The sequence below is a fragment of the Halichoerus grypus genome, chromosome 10, assembly GCF_964656455.1.
Source record: "Halichoerus grypus chromosome 10, mHalGry1.hap1.1, whole genome shotgun sequence".
In the NCBI taxonomy this organism is placed as follows: Eukaryota; Metazoa; Chordata; class Mammalia; order Carnivora; family Phocidae; genus Halichoerus; species Halichoerus grypus.
In genome coordinates this window covers 111,115,679-111,137,132 of record NC_135721.1, presented here as the reverse complement: position 1 = coordinate 111,137,132, position 21,454 = coordinate 111,115,679, and positions in this window count along the sequence as shown.

Genomic DNA, 21,454 nt, shown 5'->3' with positions numbered 1-21,454 from the left:
AACGAAAAAAATCAGATAAAAAAAAAAAAAAGACTTTGACGTGCTCTTCATATAAAACAATAATAATACAAACATGAAATTCCCGGAAGATACTGTTCTCCATTTTACAGATGAGGAAGTGGAGTCCGGAGAGGTGATGTGAATGGGACCAATAAGAATGAGTAGCCACTGGAGCAACTGCTACTCCGAGTGGTTAGCACGAGCAAGGCCTGTGGTACCTACTTTACAGGTCTTAGTTCGCGGAATCCTTGCCACAACCAACCGAGGGCTGTACCACTCTCAGAAGAGGCAACCGAGGCAGAGATACACACAGCCCAGCTCTGCACTGAGCCCCCTGAGCGGGGCGAACGGCCTTACCACGGAGTACTGGTCCAGGCTGATGGTTTTCTGGAACACCGGTGTGGACTTGTGATCCACGTGGCACTGGACAAAGGAGAGCACATCGTCAGCCCGCAGCGGGACGAGCACTCTGCTGGTCACATTGTATGTGTCTCCGTTGGCGTGGACCTGCGTCTGCCACTTGGGGAGCTCGCGGTTCTTCTTCAGCCGGGTCACGGTCACCTGACGTGAGGGGAATCCAGAGGACGTGTAGGTCAGCTGGATGACTGTGCCTGGCTCCGATCGCTGGAGGGGGCCTTGCAAGTAGGAAGAGTGGGTGCTCCGGCCTGCAGGGAGAGACCCCTCCTGGTGAGAGGCACGGAGGTGCCCGGATGCGAGTGGCTCCCTGAGAAGCCCCATGGCTTCCTCCTCCGTGGGGTGTAAAGGTTAATTCCGGACAGGAGCTGGATTCTGAAGCCGACATCAGCGGCCGGGCAATGACAGCAGCTGTATGGGGCTGACTCCCACCCCAACCTCCCAGCAAACCCCCACATCGCTGGACTCTGTTGTCCAGCTCTGCTAACTCACCAGGTTCTCACTGCAACCCAAGGAGGTGGGGACTCTTACTATCTCCATTTCACAGATGAAGACACTGAGGCCCAGACCAGGCTAGGTAGTCAGTCAGTGGCAGAGCCGGGGTTCTTAGCCAGGCAGTCTGGTCCCAGGGTCTGTGTCAGCCATCTCGGCCCCAGGAAGGGAATAGCGCCCCCCCGCGCTCAAAGCCCAGGTCATATAAAAGCAGGTGGCACAGAGAAGAGGTTAGGAGCACAGGTTTGGTGCTCAAGTTTGACAGGACAGGCAGCAGAGTTTGCATTCCCAGACCCTCCACTGGTTGAGCTGAGCAACCTAGCTCTCGAAGACCCAGCTTCCCCATCTGCAAACTGGGGACGATTCTTAATTTTCAGTTAATAAATTAAGTAAAAGAACTAGAGTAGAATAGAGTGATCACATAATGATCACTCCATAAATGATTTATCATCATCCTATACTCACAATAACCATCTGAGAAATTGTTCATCGTACTTCTAGTGTTAGAGAAAGAAAAGGCTCAGAGAGGTTAGTGACTTGCCCACGAGCCTCACAGCAAACAGAACCCACGTTCCAAACCTAGGGTTGTGACTTCAGGTCAAGGGCTCTTTCTGTTACATCACGGCTGCCTTTACTTTTCTACAGTTGGTCCCCTAATGATCATTTTAATATTTTGCTTCTTGCAGCCGGGCTTTGGGCTGGGCGCCCCGGGGACCGCAAACACTGATGGCGCAGCGCTTTTTGTGCCCCATTGTTCGGTTGCCAAGCAGGGGTCAAGGAAAGGAATCCTCGGCAGGTGCCATGAGGCAGGTGCCACAGCTGTCAGGACAGAGATGAGGAACTGACCCCAGGACAGGCAGTGCTTTGCCTGAGGGCACAGACAGCTGGTGGCAGCCCTGTGCTGGGACACCGGTCTGCTTAGCTCTGGAGTCTGGCCACATCCAAACACAAGGTCCGGAGTCTGCTACAGAGGAGTGAGCGAGGGTCCCATCGCGGAGGAGAGGTGCAAGCAGACAGAGCCCGGCAGCAGGAGGCCCGGGGGGCTAAGTATCCCTGTGGGGACCGAACCATGTGCATGGTGGGGGCCATTCAGGGAGAAGGAAATACCAGAAATAGAGGGTGTAAGACTGAGATTCGAGAAGAGATGTGAGATCACACCGAGGTCTGTATTCTCAGGCAGGAAGGGGAAGAAATATACAAAAGAGCACACTGAATTTGTGGAGAGACCGTCCTGCCTTCTGACCCCAGCTCAGACCTCTGAGACCTCTGCTGCCTGTCCTATGTCAGCTGAGCCATGCGAGCACGCCTGGGACACGGGAAGTGCCCTGCAGATGTCAGCCAAACGCCAACGGAGGCCCGAGGTGGGGATGCTGAAGAGGCAAGGGGTCTGCGGGCCGGACTGGGGAGGTGTAGCTGCGAAGGTCCGCTCACACAAAACAGAAGGGGGCCGAACGCCGGAAAAGGAAGGAAGATGAGACAGCGAGGAAAAGCCTCGGAGTGAGTCAGCAAAGAAGTGAGTCAGAAAGAAAAAACGACACTTGTCGAAGAGAAAAGACCAGTTTGGCCACCCAGATCCGTGTAACCCACTGGGTGAACGGTTCTCTTATTTCTACTGGACAACAAACAAAAATGACCCCGAGAAACTGAACGGTGAGTGGGATCATTCCCCAAGAATTCTTAGAGCAGCCAGATCAAGGCCCGAGCTGTCGGGAGAGATGGGATGCAGGTGGAAGCCCTGCGGGGGAGACGTGCTGTTTCGCCAGCCTCGCCCCCATCCACCCTTTGCGGAGAGCAGCGTGGGCCATGATGCACGCACGCAGACGCAGCCGCTCACACCTCCTGGAGGTCCTTCCCCACTTCGTGTGGCTCCGGAGAGCTGTCAGTCCGCGCTGGGCTCACCCAGGCCTGGCCAATCAAAATACTCTCTTCTCTTCCCACCCAACATTCCCCCCGCCCCCCAAAGCCAGTCATTCATTCTCCCAAGCTGATCCAGGCTGGACCAAGAAAAGCCGCGAGCGCTCCTGGGTCCGAACTGCTAGCAGGCAGCTCCCCCTAGTGGACAAAGTCATCTGCGGCCAAAAAGGACAAGAGATGGGAGGAAGGAGAGGATTAGGATGGGGAGGAGGGAGGGTAGAAAGAGGAAGAGAAGGAGGGGGTTAGAGGAGAGAGAAAGGACAGAGAGAGGACAGAGAACACTGAATAGTAGAGAGGAGAATCTTGCTTCAGCACCCACTCTGTTTCCCAGCTAAGGGAGTCAAGAATTCGGCCTCTCTTTAAAATTGACTCCCAGAGGGGCGCCTGGGTGGCTCTGTGGGTTAAGCGTCTGCCTTCAGCTCAGGTCACGATCCCAAGGTCCTGGGATCAAATCCTGCATTGGGCTCCCTTTCAGTGGGGAGTCTGCTTCTCCCTCTTCCTCTGTCTCTTCCCCGGCTTGTGTGTGCTCTCGCTCTTGCTCTCTCTCTCTCTCACTCTTAAATAAATAAAAATATTTTAAAATAAAATAATGACTCCCAGAAACTTTCAGCTGAACCAGTCTTGATTAAAAGCCTTCCTGGAAGAGACTTGGGTACCCAGCAGTCCATAATGTCTGCCATTTCCTGCAGTCAAGTGTTAAGGCTGAGAACTTCCTACCTGAGGAGCATATGGAATTGGGGAAGGGAAGTCCTGCTCCTTCTTCTTGGTGAGGGTGTGGGGAGGGAGGGAGGGAGGGAACTTAGGGGTGAATGGCTCAGAGTTTTATCACCAGCCCAGGACACCCACCAGACCCCTTTTATCACCCACCAGACCCCTTCCTTAACCTTCATCCAATGCTGCCCTGAGTCCCTGACCTCACTACTGCCTGCACCCCAGGCCGATGGTTGGGGTGTTCATGCCTGACCCTCTCAGCCATGCTGCCCAGAGGGGCCGGCAAGAGACCGCACCCACCTTTCCCCAACCTGGGCCCCTGGGCCCGCAGGGTGATGTTGGCCTGGACTGGGGGCTGCTCATCCTGGACCACCTAGCAGGCAAACTCTCTCCCCTCCAGCGTGGCCTGTGCCTGCCACATGTGCTCCAGAGAATAGGTCCCATCTGGGTTTCTTGTGACCTGTGGGGACTCCACTGTCTGGACCTTGTGTCTGTTCTCCATCCAGGTGAGACGTAGGTGGGAGGGGTAGAAGTGGCTCGCGTGGCAGGTGAGATTCACTCTCTGATGCACGTGGATGTGCGTCCCAGAGGTCTTGGTGGTGATCTTCAGGGTGGGGACCACTAGACAAACAGAAGCATCTGTTGAAATTACCCCTGCCTGCCTGGCCCTTTCCTTCTCCCAGGAACCTGCCACGAGACCTCTCACTCTCTCGTTGGTTACTTTTTTTTTTTTTTTTAGCAATGAATCATGGAACATTACATCAAAAACTAAGGATGTAATCACCATACATTAATCACCATACATTACATCCTTAGTTTTTGATGTAATGTTCCATGATTCATTGTTTGCGTATAACACCCAGTGCTCCATGCAGAACGTGCCCTCTTTAATACCCACCACCAGGCTCACCCATCTCCCCACCCCCCTCCCCTCTAGAACCCTCAGTTTGTTTCTCAGAGTCCATAGTCTCTCATGGTTCGTCTCCCCCTCCGATATCCCCTTCATTTTTCCCTTCCTACTATCTTTTTTTTTTTAAACATATAATGTATTATTTGTTTCAGGGGTACAGGTCTGTGATTCATCAGTCTTACACAATTCACAGCGCTCACCATAGCACATACCCTCCCCGATGTCTATCACCCAGCCACCCCATCCCTCCCACCCCCCACCACTCCAGCAACCCTCAGTTTGTTTCCTGAGATTAAGAATTCCTCATATCAGTGAGATCATATGATACATGTCTTTCTCTGATTGACTTATTTCACTTAGCATAATACATTCTAGTTCCATCCACGTCGTTGCAAATGGCAAGATTTCAGAAATAATGTTTTCTTGTATCTTCGATGTAAGGCAAATAAAGTGAAATGTTAATGTTCATTAAATATGGGTAGGAGTACCTAGGTGTTTGGTATATTAGTCTTTGCATGTTTGAAATACTTCATCTCATGAAATATAATTTTAAGAATGACTAAAATAGGATGCCCACAAGGACAGGGATTTCATTTTATTTCTGTATCCCCAGCACCTAAAACAGTGCCTGGCACACGGTAGATATTCATTACTGGCTCAACGAATAAGACATTTTTTTAATTTAAAAATAATAACAATGATATTAATAGAGCAAAGATGTTTGGAAAATGGAAGGTTGGGGCCAGATCATAAGATAATAGCAAGATAATAATGATGATAAATGGAAGGTTGGGGCCAAACATTCATAAACGACTTACTGGGGGCCAGGCACTGTTCTAGGTGCTTTATAACATTTAATCCTCACCTGAAACCTACAAGGTGGTTTTATTTTTATTCCCATTGTAAGAGGGGACTGAGGCACAGAGAGGTTAAGTAACTCACTCAAGATCACACATGTAGAGCGGTACGGCCAGGATTCAGCGCACATGGTCGGCCTCTGAAACCTATGCTTTTACTGGCTACACTGTGTGGTCAGTTATGGCAATGAGGAATACCAGGCTCCCTGTTGTGAACTGGGGCTCTGGGCAGAAGACTCTGGAAGCCAATGCTGTTGGGGAAATGACATCCCCCCCAACACACATTCACCTACTGCCCACCCACCTTGGAGCACTTGGGAGAGGTTCATGGTCTTTCGCAGGGGTTCTTCCAGCACCCTGTGGGTGACTTCGCAGGTGATCCCCAATAGGATATCTTGGCGGGCCAGTGTCACCCACACCTTACTGGTGATGGAATAGTTAGTTGCCTTTGTCATTAGTCACCAGGTGCTGAGCTGAGGCTGGATGCTCGTCTCTGCCCTTCATCCAGGTGATGTTGAAGTCCCAGGAGCTGAAGGGGCCAGCGGTAGAGTTGAAAGGCACTGGATTTCCAGGGGTTGTCCTCTGAGATGGGCCCGTCAGAGAGATGAAGGGCCTTCCAGCTGTGAAAGAAAGCTTGTGACCACACAGAGCAGGACGCATCCCACACTCAACAGCCTGTAAGGGCTGCCCGGGGCACGTCCAGCCTTGTGGGCTTACTATGCGCTGTGTCTGGTTCCAGCCTTGGGGAGCGTAAAACAGATGATAAGTAAACAAGCAAATATACCATTAAAACTAGGCCTCAACTTCAGGGAAACCAGCAGTGCAGAGGTAAAAAATGCCAGAAGGCTTATTCTAGAAGAGAATGGAGAAGGCTTCCTAGAGGAGGTAACCCTTTGAGCTGACCCTAAGGGATGGATAGGAGCCAGCCATGAGAAGGGGCAAGGGAAGAACATTCTAGAAAGTGGGACTAGCAGGTGAGAACACCTTGGGAAGAAGAGCTTGGTGGGCTTGAGAGGCTGAGAGATCCATAGGACTCCAGCCTCATGGGCAAAGAGGTCCACATGGGGAAGAGCCTGTGGTAGAGGGTGATGCTCCTGACTCTATATTGAGTATGATGGGAGGCCACTGGAGATTGTGAACACAAGGGCAGGTGGCCTCATGGATGTCGTTTAGAAGGAAACAGGCTGCCATGTGCGGGATGGGAAAGAGGGTGGCAGGATAGGAGCCGGGACACCAGCGAGAAGGCGGTGCAGGCCTGCCTGGACCAGGATGGTGAGCAATTGGGGAACCGGAGACCCATGTGGCAGATAGAGCCAGCAGGACTTGGTGACAGCCTGAAGGGGTGTGGGGGACACAGTGAGTTATGGGGAAATGTCTCCCAGGCTTTTCTCTCGGGCATCTGGGTGGATGGTTCTGGTTTTAGGGGAGAGGCATGGTGAGGACTCGAGATTTCCCTCTTGGACATCAGTGTGAAGTCGAGAGCCACTGCAGACGGGGATGGTTGGGCCTCCTAATCAGGTCCTTCCCAACCACATCTCACTGGGCATCTACCCTCTGCTTGCCCACCTCCAGGGATGGGGAGCTCTCTCCACCTGAGGCAGCTTTGCCCACCCTCTTCTAGCCTAGCATCTGTGTCCTAGAGTCCTCCCAGGACAACTGCAAGACTAGACTCCCCTCCCCCTCAAATCATTCTGAACACCCAAGAAATTGATCAGGAGTCTTAGAGAATGAAGCTGCACGTAAATAAACCAGAAAAATGACCCGTGGAAGATGGAGGAATTCACCCCAGAAGAGGAGACAGAGACAGAGAGGTTTAGTGACTTGTACAAGATCACCCAGCCTGTCGGGGGCTAAGGAAGGATATTAAGCAGGTCTGTCTGCCTGAGAGTCCTGCAACTCTTCCCGCCATGCCAGAGGCACCATCACTCAGGGGTCCTCTCTCCCTCGGTCTCTCTGACCCTCACTCCATCTCTGACCGAGATCTGCTAGCCACTCAGACCAGAGCTGACATCAGGGAGACCAGGTGGGAGGTGGGCTCCTTCTCACTCCCTGCCTTCCACAGTCTCTTGCCCTCGTGTCCTCCTGACCCCCTGAGCCCCATCACCTTTGTTTCCCCACAAGGTCCACAGTGAGAAAGGGATGCAAACTAGCGCCCCGGCAGATGGGCACAGGGCTCAGCGAGGTCCTCTGGGACCCAGACCCTTGCAACACAAAGCATCTGGGTTTAGTAACCCCCGAGGGCCTCCCTGCCAGCTCTGAAGGTGTCTCTGGGCAGCACCCAGGACTTACCTGTGAGTCCCAGCAGAAGGGTGGACAGGAGGGAGCCCAGGGCCTGCCCACGTGTAGCAGCCATGGCGAGGAGGCTCAGTGTCCCTGATCTGTGCTGGGCACCAACCCTGGACCAGGCTCTGCATGAGCCCGGGAGCCACTGCTGGGTCTCCTGACAGCCGAGGGCAGGCCACACGCTTCCTGGACACACGCCCATCCCGGGGCCTGGAACAGTGGCTTGAGCCACAGGGAGAGAAGTGGGCCCTGTGGCCCAGGCCTCCTTCCAAACCCCAAACCTTCAGGCCTGGGGTCTGTGGCTGGGGAGGTGTCTGCTGCCTTTAGCCCGCGTGCTAACTATCCCTGAGGTCCCACGACGGGGAAGCCGGCAGGGGCTGGGCTCCACCCTGAGCTTGTAGCCACGGAGCTGCTGTGATATGCTGAGCCTCCTCGGTGCTGAACAAACGTGACAGACAGCCTGCTCTGTCCCAGGCCACGGTGGCTCCCGGGTCTACAAAGTGGGTTGGATGCGGCCCGGGAAGGGTTGGTGAAGTGAGCTGGGACATAAAACCAAGAAGGGGCACCGACTTGGTTACCCAGACCCCACCCGCCGCTTCACTAGGCTGGCACAGCGTGGCTTGGCTTCTCCTGGTGCCTGGAACCGTCTAGTAGGTTCCAGGCCGGGGGAAGCCGAAGGTTAAATACAGCTACCAATGCCCTGGCCTCTCCCCTTGGTCGCTCCCCATCCCCTTATGCTACTAGATTTGGCTTCCCAATGGCTAGCCCTGACATTATACCTCTTCATTCTTGATCCCTTTCCCCCATAAAGAATGATTGGCCGTGAGGATTGCCGTCTTTCGTTCATTGCTGTGACCAGCACCTCGCTGGGCACATGGTAAGTCCTCAATAATAATGAATGGGACAAGATAGGTTCTCAGGGCTAATAAAAAGCAGCAAAGTCTGGTGGGGCCCACAGCCGTCACTCCTCCCCCTTGCTCTCTGTTCACTCACCCAGGTGAGGATGGAGCTGTTAGCCTGGCGGGGGGTGGGGGGTGCTACTTTGCAATCTCTCCTCTTGTCACCTCAGCCAAGCAGGCCCCCCCCCGCCAAAAATACCTCCTAGGGATAGGGGTGGCTGCACGAAGAGGAAGTAGGCCCTTCCCCTAGACAGTGGACTTGCCACACTAGCAGAAGAAAAAGGAACTGGAAAGACATAAGGTGGTGGAGGTGCGGCCTGCACTTCCCCCATGTGGTGTGGCTGGGGGCCAGGTGCTGAGACAGCCCCCAGGAAGGAGGATGGGCAAGCTCAGAGCAGCCTGTCAGCAGCCCACTCAAGAGGGCTCCGGAAGTAAGAGGCTGCAACACGGACTCTGGAGGCAGAGTTGCCAAGCTGGATCAGACTGTGCATGAGAGAGCTGGGCCGTGGGCACCCCTACACCACACACACACACACGCCCACGGAAACGCACACGCACACCCACGCACAGGTGCACGCCCACAGCGCCCTCCAAGGACTCACAGCTGGGACCCAATTCAGGGACGGGAGGAGGAACAGGAGAACCCCTTTGCCTCGACCCCCTTCCGGATCTTGCAGCAGAGACTTGGGGGCAGCGCTGGCCGTGGTGAGGGAAGGAGTAATGTTGGCATCTGGAAACGGCTTTGGTGGGGCTGGGCTTTAAACAGGGCCTGACACAGAAGAGCTTTTTCATAAGAGTTTGGTAAAATGATTCATCCGTGGTCATCCATTTGCTCAACTGTCCTAGAGCATCTTCCGGCAAGTGTCCAGAAACGTGGGCTCCGCCTAAGAGACAGAGAGGCAGGCAGAAGGAATGTGACAGAGGCAGGCTAGAAGCAGGGCGAATAAAACCAATGTGGGCCGGGGCCTCTGCCAGGTTCAGCCAGCTCAATGAAGTCATTGCACCAGTCACAGGACCTTGGTCAAACCCGAGCCTCGGTTTCCTAATATGTAGCAAGACACTAGTGATTGTTACCTGTGACTGAGTCGTGTGCATATAATGTCTAAAGTCCTGAGCATAAAATAAAACCTAAATAAATGTTTCTCAGTTTCCATCCCGAGAAACGTGACCCCGTCCTGATACCTCTCGGGTTTCTTCCACCTGTTAACTCCTCCTACTCACCTTTCTGCTCTTCACTCAGCTCTCTCCGTGGAAATACAGTGGGAGCCACAGGGAGCTTTAGAGGTCTAGTATCCATGTGGGAAAAGTAGAAAGAAAGATGAAATTAATTTTAACTAATATATTTTAACCCAACGTCTGAAATCGTATCACCTCAATAGGTAAATGCTATAAAAGTACTGTGATGCTTTACATTACTTTTTCCTTTAGTCTTTGAAAGTTTCAACGAAGTGAAATGTAGTCATACCAAAACAATAAAGTAGCGTTTAATAAGATATACATATTTTTACACTGCTTCAGTTTTTAGATTTAAATTTCAATTAATTAAAATTAAATGCAATTAAAAATTCAGTTCCTCCCCTAACAGCATTTTTTCACAGAACTAGAGCAAATGCGAAAATTTGCATGGAACAATGAAAGACCCCAGATAGGTGAAGCAATCTTGAGAAAGAAGAATCAAGCTGGAGGTATCACAAGCCCAGGTTTCAAAATATACTACAAAGCTCTTGTAATCAAAACAGTATGGTACTGGCACAAAAACAGACACGTGGCTCAGTAGAACAGAATAGAGAGTCCAGAAATAAACCCACACTTATATGGTCAATTAATCTACAACAAAAGAGGCAAGAACATACAATGGGGAAAAGACAATTTTTTCAATAAATGGTGCTGGGAAAACTGGACAGCTACATGCAGAAGAATGAAACTGGACTGCTTTCTCATACCATACACAAAAAAACCTCAAAATGGATTAAAGACCTAAATGTGAGACCTGAATCACAAAACTCCTTAAAACATAGGCAGTAATGTCTCGGACATTACTAAGGACATTAATGTCCTTAGTAATATTTTCTAGATATGTCTCCCGAGGCAAGGGAAACAGAAGTAAAAATAAACTCTTGGGGCTACATCAAAACAAAAAGCTCTTGCACAGAAAAGAACCATCAACAAAATGACAAGGCAACCTATTGAATGGGAGAAAATATTTGCAAATGACATATCCAATAAGGGGTTAATATCCAAAATACATGAATAACTTCTACAACTCAACACCAAAACTCCCCCAAACAATCTGATTTAAAAATGGGCAGAGGACCTGAATAAACATTTTTCCAAAGAAGACATGCAGATGACCAACAGACACATTGAATAGATGCTCAACATCACTCACCATCAGGGAAATGCAAATCAAAACCACAATGAGATATCACCTCACACTTGTCAGAATGGCTAAAATCAAAAAGATAAGAAACAATAAGTGTTGGCAAGGATGGGGAGGAAAAGGAAGCCTTGTGCACTGTTGGTGGGAATGCAAACTGGTGCAGCCCCTGTAGAAAACAGTATGGAGATTCCTCAGAAAATTAAAAATAGAATTACCCTATGATCCACTCATTCCGTTTCTGGCATTTACCCCCCAAAATTAAAAACACTAATTTGAAAAGATATATGCACCCCTATATTACTGCATTATTTACAATAGCCAAGATATGGAAATAACCTAAGTATCCATCCACAAATGGAAAAAGAAGATATAATATATATATATACAATGGAATATTACTTAGCCATAAAAGAGAATGAGCTCTGGCCATTTGCAACAACATGGATGGATCTGGAGAGTATTATGCTCAGTGAAATAAGTCTGAAAGAGAAAGATAAATACCAGATGATCTCACTCATATGTGGAATTTAAGAAACAAAGCAAATGAACAAACTAAGAAGAAAAAAAGAGACAAGCAAACAAAACCCCTTACTCTTGAATACAGAAAGTAAACTGGTGGTTACCTGAGTGGAGGTGGGTGGGGGGATGGGTGAGACTGGTGAAGGGGATTAAGAGCACCCTTAACATGATGAGCATTGAGGAATGTATAGAATTGCCAAATCACTATATCGTACACCCAAAACTAATGTAACATTGTATGTTTACTTCAATTTTAAAATATGTGCGTGTGTATATAAATTATGTATGTATTAATATGTAGTAATATAATTAATATTGTATTAATAGTATATAATAATATAATTAATATAATGTAATAATATAGTGAATATTAATATAATATATATTATATATCTATTTTTAAATTCACTTCCTTTGCGGCACTGGCCACATTTCACGTGTTTAGTAGCCACATGTAGCTAGTGGTCGCCATCTTGGATAGTACTGTCTTGGGTGAAACATTCCTTCTTCAGGAAAGCCATCCCTACCCTAATGCCCCCCTCCCCCAGGTTTGGGTGCTTCTCTGGCATAGCATTTATCACAGCTGTAATTTATTTTTTAATTTGCAGTTGGTTGCATAATTTCCTTTATTAGACTATAAGCTCTGTGAGGGCAGCGACCATGTTTTTGTTTACCACTGTGAATAAGTGGTAAGAACAGGGGCATAGTAGGTGCTCAATGAATGTTTGCTGGTTGGATGGATGGATGTTTAGATAAACAAACAAACAAGAGAGGATGTGTGTTCTGGGGGTAAGGAGAAGGAGGAGGGGCTACTAATGAGAAAGCAGAGAAGGCTTCCTGGAGGAAGTGACTTTGTCTTCAAGGGCTCTGCTCTGCCCTTAGGCTTCAATCATACCATCTGCAAGAAAGGAAGGGACTGGCAACATCAGGCTGGGGCTGTAGGGGATGAGTAGCCATGGGCAGTCTGCCTTGGGAAGCTGGAAAGCTTGAGAAGAAGTGGGAGATTGGAATTGTCTTGGGGATGGTCTGAGGAGTGCCAAGGTAACCACAGGGCTCACGCAGGCTGGGCCTTGTGCCCGCTGGGCAATGCTGGGTTTCCTGAGTGGAGCTACGCCAGTCTTCTTTCTGATTCCAGTGGCAGCAGGAAGTGACTCTCAAACAGTTTGCAAGCACAATGTCTTACGGGCGGAGGGCCCCGAGAGAATTCATCATGAATGTGGACCCCAGCCCTGGCCTAATGGGCTGAGGAGCCAGAGAGACAGAGAGTTCCTAGTCCTCAGAAAAGGGGCAATGATGGTCCCTAAAATCCAACACCTTCCTGCAAGGATCCATTACCATTCCCCCCACCTTATCTTCTCAGATGAGGCTTAGACTCAGCTTAGACAAGGCACTCCGGTCGCCCTACTGCTCCTCCAAAGATGTGTGTCTCCCCAAGATGGTGACCCAACTCCTTGAGGGCAGGGAGCATTGTCCACTTGCTCCATGTCTGAGTCCTCCGTGCTTAGCACAGCTCCTGATACAGAATAGCTTCCCAACACATGTTTGCTAAGTGAATCCATTTCATTATGAGTTTGCTCAGTCCTACAACAGCTCTTTATAGAGCGCCAGTCATGTGCCAGGCACCAGCAAGTCACCGAGCAAGTGAGCAGTGAGCAAGACAGGTCCCACCCTCTGGGAAGCTACATTCTAGAGGGGAGCCTGAAAAATAAAGGAACTAATATTCCCCATAATTCTAGGGAGGGTTAACTGGTATGAAGGACTGCATGGGAAGACCTGGGCGGGGAACGGCGGCGGAGGCACGTGAGCTGAGACCTGAATGAGGGGAAGCCACGGGGCCATCTTGGGGAAGAGTGCTGCAGAGAAGGAATCAGCATGCAGGGCGGGTGTGATCTGGGTGCAGCCCTAGGACAGCAGGTTCATGGCGTGGGAGCAGGGGGAGGGGAGTAGACAGTCATGGGAGAAACCTCAGGGCCTCAGCTTGTGGGCTGTGGTAAGGAGGTTGGATTGCAATCTGTGCTGAGGGCGGGGCTTCGACAGGATCTGATTTGTAAATTAAAAGCTCACACACAGGTGGCTGGGAGCCGGGTGGGAGGAGGGCCAGGGAGGGGCGTGGCAGGGCGGTGGCATGGGGGGTGGGAGGAGGGAAAGCAAGAGGCCCCTGCAGCAGTGGAGGCTGGAGTTGGGGGAGAGACAGGGAGGGATGGTGGGGAGGGGAAGATAAGCATTTAAAAAGTGTTTGTAAGGGAAGGGTGTCCTCACTGCATGGGGTAGGGGCAATTGGGAAAGAATGGAGAGGAGAGAGGGGGGGAGGGTCCGAGGGCTGGGATTGTAATCCGGCTCTGCCACCAGTTTGCAGGGTGACCTTAGGCCATCTCTTTGGGCCTCAGATTCCACAACTGGACACGTAGGGGCTTGGGTCAGGTGACCTCTAAGAAGGCTCTTGCTTGACTGTTCACAAGCCGGGTTCATTTCCCGCAGTCTGGGGCCCCGCCCAGCCCCGGCCTCCCTCGCACGTTGTCTGCTGAGCCTGCTTCCCCAGCAAAGGGCAGGGTCAGCATCACGGGCGTGAGACCCTTGCAGCTGTGTAGGACCCACACCGGGACAGACTCACACTTGATGTCCTGCTCTGCCATCGCTGTCTTGAAACACCTAATGATTTTTGAACAAGGGGCCCTGCATTCTCAGTTTGCACTAGGCCCTGTTAATTATGTGGTCTGTGATCCCGCACGCCCTTGGCCTCCTCCGGGCGAGGAGGGGAACCACCGCAGAGGTGACAGGCATCCTGCAGCAGGGAGGGGAAGAGGCCCCTCAGGTTGCTGTGTGCCAGGACCGAGGACCCCGGCTGGGCCCCTCTGTGGTGCCTGGGTCCCGGCTGTCACTGGCACCTCCCCACCCCCCCCAGACTCTCTGACATCCCCCACGGTCCCAACAACTTCCCTGTTCCAGGACTGAAGACTTTGACCACTTGGATGGATTGACTCCAGTGACCCCACTCCCATAAAGCAAAAGAAAATAAAAGCAAATAACAGGAGATGACAGGTGAAGATCAAGGCCCAAAGAGTGGCTTTGATGATGGACTTGAGGGCTCCATGCACTTGGGGGGGGGCACATGTGTGGGAGCAGGAGGAAGAAAGCGAAGCCGGGGGAGATGAAGTGACTCGTTTGATAGAGACCCGCAGCCACATGGGAGCCGACGGGGAAGTTCCAGGGAGGTGTTTCACCTTCAGAGAAAGAAGGGCTTTCTAACAATGAACGCTCTCCAATAGTGAAACCTCTTACCTTCTGAGAGGGAACTTCCCCTCAACAGGGGTGTGCAAGTCATTCTTGTCTCTTGGACGTGACACGTGTCATGGATGCTGAAGAAAGGTTCTGGCTGAACAGGGGGACTAGGGAAGTGGTTTTTTGTGGGTTTTTTTTGTTTTTCCAAACCATGGGCCACAATGCAATTGTGGGGGCATGAAATCAGTAGAAAGGACCTAAAGCAGCATTTTTTTTTTTTTAAGAATGGAAAAGATAGGAGACGAGACAAGAGAAGACAAGAGGAAATGTCATGGGTTTATCCCATGTAGTAAGGAAAAATGCTGTTTCTTGAAACTTTCTGTGTGTGTGTGTGTGTTTGCACTGGACAGCGATGTAAAGTGCATTACTCGCCGTGGGTACTAGTCAGAAAGATTGAAAGCCTCAGGAAGTTCTTTTCCAAGAACCTTCTAACTTTGCAGTCATATGAGGCAAGGTTCTTAGATCTTATGTATGAAATTATGAGACTGGAATTCTAAGATTCATTTATTTCTTTTACATTCATTTACTTCACATTTATTTAATAGCTCCTGTAAGCCACGCTGGGTGCTAGGGGCATGGAGATAGATCAGAAGCAGTCCCTGCCCTCAAGTCAAGTGATGGAGACAGACATTTAAGCAGATCCTTATATACAGTGTAGCAAGTGCTTCAGTAAGCACTTGGCCAAAATGCATGCATATTTCACCCAAACCCATGAGGGTGCTTTTCTCAGCACCATTCTGCAGGTGAGAAAAAAAAAAAAAAAAAACAAGACTCAAATGGTCACACAAAGGAGTAATCAAGGACACCCAGCAGAGCCCTGATTTGCACCCTAGACCACCTGAGGGTACGGGTGGGGGGTGTGGAGGCTCAAGGAAGAAGGGTCTGATTGAGCAGCTGGGGTGGGTTAGGGAGAGTCAGGGCAAGTATCACAGCAGAAGGGACGCTTGAACTGTCTTGAAGGAAGAGTAGGAGTCTGATGGGATGGCTAGACAAGGTGGCAGAGGCACTCCTTTTCTCAAGAGACAGCCAGGAGCCATGCTGAGAATAGGAAAGGGTGGGATTTTAGAGCAGGCAGACCTGGTCTGAACTTTGGTTCCAGCTTTTACTAGCTGTGTGACCCTGCACAAGTCGCCTAACCTCTCTGCACCTCCGTTATCTCACGGGAGTTAGTTTAGCATTGGAGATCCCGTACGTAACGTGTCTAGCATTAGCACAATAGTGGGAGCTTCATGCTGATTACAACCCATTGATGAGGTTTCCCCGAGTTCAAATCCCATCTTTGGCACTTACCATCTATCTGGGTGACGTTGGGCAAGTTACTCACCTCTCTGTGCCTCATCTTTAAAACCACATAAGGCTATGAAAATAAATCAATACATGTGAAGTGCTTAGAAGAGCGTCAGGCCCAAATCAGGTGCATGATAGAGATAGCCCACTGTTAATACCTCCATGTGCTACACGCTATGATAAGAGCTTTATAATTTTATTCATTAATTAGATTAACAAATGACTGTTGAAGGGTGGCCATGTTGCAGGCAATGTTCTAAGGTGCATCAGAGTCTCACTTAATTCAGTACATGGCTGGAACCCTGAGTGTGATACTGAGTTCGTCTTCTGGGGGGAGTGGCAGTGGGGACAGGATTTGCGTGGGAGGTGAGATGGGTGGTGAGAAATGAGGCTGGAGAGATGGGACAGGTCAGATAATGAAAAACATTTTATGTCACATCACCCTGTAAGCAGTGCAGAGCCCATGGTGATTTTTAATCTGGGGGATTTTTATCCTTAGAATTTATGACTCCCCGGTGCAAAACTCTAAGTCTATATGCCACAGTCTTTATGATCCCAAGATTATAGTCCTATGATTTTGTGGCCCTTAGTATTTCTTACTTGCAATGGTAGATTGATATAAAAAGTGGCCATAAGAGGGACCTCTGGTTTCAACTCTGACACATACAGAGCTTAAAAGCTAACAGTAAGAAAAAGTTGGGTGAGCTGAAAAACAATGACTTTTCTTGAATCCGCCAGAGAACTGAGGTTGCAAGGCAAACTGCCACCCCAGAGTCTGAGGCGTAGGGTGCATCCAAAAAGATATGTCACCCAAGCCTGGCTTAGCTGTAGCCATGCCAAAAGTTGATGGGAACACCTAGGTAGTAATTCTGATGAATTGCTGAAGGCAATTTAGGCATAAGATACAGAAGCCCCTGAAGAGCCCCGGTCATGGGCAGTGGGGAAGCCCATTTACTTTTGCAGATTTTTTCCTCTAGGAACCTCACCAGGTTCCAATGGGGAGGATCTGAGCGAGCTGTCCATGTGGTCCTGGCAAGGAGAGGGAGAGTGGCCATGGTGATGCCCTCCCAGAACCTTTGCCCTCAACTCCCGTGGATAGGACTTTGCCAGAGGGCAGTTCAGAGACTTTATCCCAGCTAAGGCCAAAGGAACTCTGTAGGACTCCAGCCTCTTCAGACTTCCTGTTTCAATCAGAGGTGGGGGGACCGGGGTGGGGGATGTGTGTATATACACACACATGCTGTAGACAACACAGTAAACTGGCTGGGCTGTTGTAGTCAGAGAAGAGACCAGAAGCAGGGGGAGGGGAACTCTACCTTGGAAGGAGGAACAGAAACACTTCCAAAAGGCCACACCCCTGAGATAAAAGGAACTCTACTAAAAGCCTGAAACTTCATTAGCAGGTTAGGAATGCCCGCCCTCCACTCGGCCCTACCATCACACCAGTAAGGCTCCAATATAATAACAGTAGATTACAGCTGAAATTGCTGTAAACCACATATTTTTCTGAGGAACAGTACAAAGGGAAACTCCAGAGCCAAAAAGGAAAGAGAGAACAAGGACACAAAGGAACTTGAAACCCCGGTGCCTAGAGCTACAACAAGCACTGAGCGCAGCTCAACGCCTAGAAAGATTGACATCAATCCTCACACCAAAGGTCTATCTCCCTTAGTATTTATTATCCTATACAACATGTCCAGCTTTCAGCAAAAATTTACAAAGCATGCTTGTATTAGTTTCCCCGAGGCTGCTGTGATGAATAACTACAAGCTCAGTGGCTTAAAAAAACAAAAATGTTATTTCCTTACTGTCCTGGAAGCCAGAAATCTATAATCACTACCACTGGGCTGAAATCAAAATGTGAGCAGGGCAGCCTCCCCTTGAAGGCTCTAGGGGAGAATCTTTTCCTTGCATTTTCCAGCTTCTGGTGGCTGCTGCCGTTCCTTGACTTGTGGTTGAGTCACTCTATTTGTTTTCTCCATGGTCACATCACCTTCTCTTCCTCTGTGGGATTCATGGATGGATGTGACTGCATGTGTCCTGGGAAATCTTCCCATCTCAAAGGCAAGAAAAAAAAAATACAGACTGCAGAGACAAAACAGACATGAGAAGCAGACTCAGATATGACACTGATGTTGGAATGATCAGACAGGGAATTTAAAATAACTGCAACTATAATGTTTAAGATTCTAATGGAAAAACCTTCTCCAGGATTCCATATGTGAGGCCAAAAAAAAAAAAAAGTCTTAATAAATTTTAGAGTATTGAAATTATATGGAGAAAAGATGGTCTTTTAACAACCAGTGCTGGAATAATTAGATGTCCATATGCATAAAAGAAAAAGATCCTTGGTGTAGACTTTATACTTTACATGAAAAGTAACTAAAGAGAACTCAAATTGATCACAGACCTAAAGGTAAAGCACAAAACAATAAAAGTCTAGAAGAAAACAAGAGAAAATCTGCTTGACTTTGGGTTTGGTGGTGAGTTTTCCAAAATGCAATCCATGAGAGAGAAAAAAGTGATAAGTTGGACTCTGTTAAGCTTTTGCTCTGTAAAATGCACTGTTAAGAGGATGAAAAGAGAGGCCACAGGATGGGAGTAAATATTTACAAATCACATCTCCGATAAAAGATCATATCCAGAATATGCAGAGAACTTCTAAAACTCACCAAGAAGAAAACAAACAATGCAGTTTTTAAATGGGCAAAAGATATGAACAGACACCTCACCAAAGAAGATACACAGGTGACAAATAAGCATATGAAAAGATTCTCAGCATCATTTATCTTCGGGAAATACAAATTACAATAAAAATGTAAATGAAAACAACAACTACATGCCTATTAAAATGGACAAATTCTACCCCCCCCCACACACAAAACATTGGCAAAACCAAGTGTGGATGAAGATGCAGAGGAGCAAACAACACTCTTATCACGGTTGCTGGGAATGCAAGATGTCACAGTTACTTTGGCAAACAGTTTGGCAGTTTCTTATAAAGCTAATCATAGATTTACCATATGACCCAGCAATTTACCCAACTGATTAGAAATATTATGCTCACACAAAAGTCTGCACACAAATATTTATAGCAGCCTTCTCCTAATAAAGCTGGAAGCAGCTAAGATGTCCTTTAATAGGTGAATGGATAACAGTGATACATCCATCCTATAGAATACTCTTCAATGATCAAAAGGAACCAGCTGCTAAACCATACAACAGTATGGATTAATCTTAAATGCATATTGCTAAATGAAAGAAGCCAGTCTCAAAAGGTTACATACTTAGTGGGTACTGTGTATCTATACATTTACATACATACATGAATGGATTCCATTTATATGATTAACAAAAAGGTAAAACTATAGAGATCAAAGACAGACCAGTGGCTGCCAGGGATTTGAAGAGAGAGGGATAGTTGCCTGGGTGAAGCACCATGGATATTTTGGAGCCATGAAGCCATTCTGCATGGCACTGGAGTAGTGGACACATGACTCTCCATTTGTTAAAACTCATAGGACTTTTCAGAACAAGGATCAAAGTGAATCCTAATGTAGGCAGACTTTATAAAAGAATTTAACTATATTATAAACGTAGGACACTATCTCACTGAATGATGTTGGCAATAGATGTGTGGACCTAAAAAACTTTAGAAATCCCTGGAAACAAGACTAAAGACCAAAGAACTGTCCATAAGCACTGTACTCTAGTTGGTAAAGTTATTTTTCACGGAGTATGGATTGACAACTCTGAAACTCCTATGCACGTGTGCTAGAATTGAACTATTAAATAAACAAGGATGCTAGATGGTGGGAGCAGGCGTCTCACTGCTGAAGTGGGGGATGATAGATAAGCAAGGGGAGAACATAGAATGAATGCTGTGAATGGATTTGAGTTGGAAGCATTAGCATGAACTTATGTTTAGCTTCATATAGATACTAATGGATAGATTTAGAAATAGTGACAGTGATTCATATATACAGGCTAGTAGGTGTGTGTGTGTGTGTGTGTGTGTGTGTGTGTGTGTATAGATACACAGTACCCACTGAAAATGGACCCCAGTTGCAACAAGCACACTCAGCCCCCAGATCTTGATTTTTAATCTTGATTTTTAATACCACTTTCCAATAAAAGGAAACAGGCTCCTTGGAGAAATTGCCGATTCTAGAACTGGGGCAGAAGATAAAGTAGATGAACGTGGAGGCTCTGACGGTGCTAGAATGTAAGGAAGTGCTCAAAAACAAAAATCAAAACAAAACAAAATGATGAGGGTATGTCACAAGGGCTGGGATGTCATCTTAATAGCCCCTACTGGAAAAATGTGAGCAACAAAATAGATAACATAGATGATGATGCAAAGTATAATCAAATACCAGTGAGTCCACATTGATATAATAAATGATTGAATAAACAATTAACAGAATTCCAAATAACTTACATATAGATACTGCCCCCTTAAGGAGGCGGAAAGTAACTCTTAAGTGTGGGCTCTGCACAGTGACTTCCTTTACAGAGAACAAGATGGAAAGGGGGAGAAAGAGTAACATTCCAGCAGAGAAACCTGGCCACCACTACCTTAACTAGGTGATTAAGGTTAACGTCGTTAATGGTAAATGATGCTGATAGCATGTTCTCTTGATGTAATGTGTTGAAAAGGACACCTTGCTTCTGTGGTCTTCTTCCTCGAAACCCAGAACTCCATCAAATCATGAGAAAAACACCCGACAAACCCTAATTGAGGGACAGTCTACAAAAAAAAAACCTGATCAGCATGCCTCAAGACTGTCAAAGAATCAAATACAAGGAAAGTCTGAGAAACTGTGACAGCCAAGAGAAGCCTAGGGAGCTAAGATGATTAAGGGTAATATGGTATTCTGGATGGGATCCTGGAACAGAAACAAGACATTGAGGAAGAACTAATGAAATCTGAATAAAGTATGGAGTGTAGCTGATAGTAAGGCATCACTATTGGTTCTTTAGTTGTGACAAATGTACCACAGAAATATAAGCTATTACCAATGGGCGAAACTGGGTACTCCCTGTGTCACCTTTGCAACTTTTTTTTTTTTTTGGTAAATCTAACTACCATAAAATAAAAACATTATTTAAATGTATTTTTTAATGACCACAATAAATAGTTCATGTCCCCTGCTTCATACCCTTTGCAACGTGACTTTGCCTCTCCTCCCTTGGAGAGCTAGTTTCTACTGCCCCATTGAATCGGGGCTAGCCCGTGACTTGCTTGGACTGAAAGAATGTGATACTAGTGGAATGTGAGACCAGACACGGAGTCTCAAAAGGCCTTGCAAGTCGCCGGATGATGAGAAACATGGCCCAGGCACCCTTCTTACCCCAGCCGACAGCCAGCCAAATGCCAGCCACATGACTGAGCCCACTCTTCTCGAGGAATCTAGACACAAGAAGGCAAGGCAAAAGGAGCCTGGCCTCACCCCGATCAGCAGGGCCACCAGTGATTCATATGAACAATAACAAAACCTTTTTGTGA